Source organism: Anolis sagrei, chromosome 2 (assembly GCF_037176765.1).
Source record: "Anolis sagrei isolate rAnoSag1 chromosome 2, rAnoSag1.mat, whole genome shotgun sequence".
Classification (NCBI taxonomy): domain Eukaryota; kingdom Metazoa; phylum Chordata; class Lepidosauria; order Squamata; family Dactyloidae; genus Anolis; species Anolis sagrei.
In genome coordinates this window covers 156656544-156659369 of record NC_090022.1, presented here as the reverse complement: position 1 = coordinate 156659369, position 2826 = coordinate 156656544, and positions in this window count along the sequence as shown.

The following is a 2826-nucleotide window of genomic DNA, read 5'->3' as shown; positions in this document are numbered from 1 at the left end:
GACAACATTTGCCTTCTCCAGTCTGTTGGGACTTCTCCTGTTCTCCAAGAATTCTCAAAGATTATTGCCTATGGTTCTGCAATTAGCTCTGCTAGTTCCTTTAATACTCTTGGATGTAGTTCATCTGGCCCTGGAGACTTGAATTCATTTAGAGTAGCCAGATATTCCTGGACTACTTCTTGATCTATTTTGGGTTGCATTTTCCCATTAATTTTTCTGCTCCATGTTGTTCAGGCTGAACCTGAATCTGTTTTTGGGAGAAGACACAGAATCCTGCAGGCAGCATGGCCAGCATTCCAATTGACATAAATAAATCATCAATGGAGCCACCGGACATTTCCAAACTTTGTGCATTAACAGCTAAATTCCTTCCAAGATTTCCCCCCAAAATGTTATACAAAGAACCATTGTAGCACAATGGTTTGAGCACTGGAGTAGGACTCTAGGGACCAGGGCTCAAACCCCTTCTCGGCCATGAAACCCATTGGATGACCTTGGGCAAGGCACTCTCTCTCAGCCTTAGATGAAGGCAGTGCCAAACCTCTTTTGGACAACTCATACCAATAATAATAATAATAATAATAATAATAATAATAATAATAATATCTGATTATTGAAGAAGGAGACGGAGGGCCTGATTCTGGCAGCCAAAGAACAAGCCATTAGAACCAATGCCATCAAAGCCAGAATTGAAAAGTCAACAACAGATCCCAAATATAGACTCTGCAAGGAAGCAGATGAAACAATAGATCACATCCTGAGCTGCTGCAAGAAGATTGTGCAGACAGACTACAAGCAGAGGCACAACACCGTTGCTCAGATGATTCATTGGAACTTGTGCCACAAATATTTATTTATTTATTTATTTATTTATTATTTACTTCAATTTACTTCATTTATGTACCGCTTTTCTCAGCCCTTGGGTGACTCAAAGCGGTTAACAATAGCAAAATTCAATGCTCAACATCATAAAAAGAGTTAAAAAACAGTTAAAAACAATGATATAATAAACAATCAGTTAAACATAACTATAACATCTCATTAGCGTCTCATAGGTAGAATCAAGATCCAATCTCATAATCCGTTGTTCCATGTTCTTATATTCAATACACTAGTATTGTCATTCTAGTCCATGTCCTTTAAACTCTACAAACATCTACTGTCTGAAGGCCTGGTCCCAAAGCCATGATTTTAATTTCTTTCTGAAAGCCAGGAGGGAGGGAGCAGATCTTACCTCATTTGGGAGCGTGTTCTATAGGCGAGGGGCCACCGCCGAGAAGGCCCTGTCTCTTGTCCCCGCCAGACGTATTTGCGCAATTGACAGGAGTGAGAGCAGGGCCTCCCCGGATGATCTTAAATACCATCGGCCTGTGACAAAGAACTGGTGCGATCACAGGCCGGAAAAAGTTACAGAGAATGAACACGCCAAACTCCTCTGGGACTTCCGGATTCAGACAGACAGGGTTTTGGAGCATAATACTCCTGACCTCACAATCGTGTTAAAAAACAAAGTATGGATCGTTGATGTCGCAATCCCAGGTGACAGCAGGATTGAAGAGAAACAACTGGAAAAGCTGACACGATATGAGGATTTAAAAATCGAACTGCAAAGACTCTGGCACAAGCCAGTCAAGGTGGTCCCAGTGGTGATGGGCACACTGGATGCAGTGTCTAAAGACCTTGGCCTGCACTTAAACACAATCAGCGCTGACAAAATTACCATCTGCCAGCTGCAGAAGGCCACCTTACTGGGATCTGCACGCATTATTCACCAATACATCACACAGTCCTAGACACTTGGGAAGTATCCGACATGTGATCCAATTCAATAGCCAGCAGAGTGTCTGCTGTGGACTCATCTTGTTGTGTTTCAAATAATAATAATAATAATAATAATAATAATAATAATAATAATAATAAATCCTGTGAGAAGGTTGCCTTGAAGGTCCAAAACAACACCAATACACAGATAAAGTTTATATGCAGGCAAACAGTGCCTTCTCATACATTTCTTAGTTGCAGGAACTGATTTATTTAATGGTGATCCATGATAAAAGTACATCTAAAAAAAACCAGAGGACTGAAAGAAAAAAGAAGGAAGGTAGAAAAAGATGTTTCCCTTTTTAATATTGGAACAGACTGATATAGTGTTTGAAAAGAGAACTGAATGGATTGTTTTATTGACCACTATTGGAAAAACAATGAATTCTTTCTCATTGCTTACTATATGGCACAGAGGTTAGGGATAGACATTCATGGGATTGAGGACCTTATCACATTGGGATATAATAAATTTATATCAGTATGCATCTCATATTTTTTTGGACAGGATGCATACTGTATCGAGATGGGATACATACTCATCTCATCACATCTGAATATTGCAATTCTTATGATTTGAAAATGCGCACTTTAACTCCTCACACCAAATCCATTCAAAACACCCGCTATATCACCCTATGACCTTTTAAAAAGTATCATTGCTGATGGGATGTAAAAAAAACTGTCAAAAATATTTATTTCGGTCATTGACCAGCACATATAAATCATATATGTGATTGTATAAATCTTTCGCCTTTTACTAAAGATGGGATGTATATAGATTCTCCTATCACACACAAAAGTAGTGTTTCAGCATTGGAATAATCCGTAGTATTTCAAAAAACATGATTAGAATTCCATCAGCAAATAATCCGCTCCTGGACCCTTTGCAGACGGATTCCGACAGAATACTGACGGGATGGGGCAAACATCATCTGATGGGACCCCTTCGAAATCATCCTCAAATAGTCTCAGAAATGGAGTGTAGGTCCTGAGTGTAGGTTC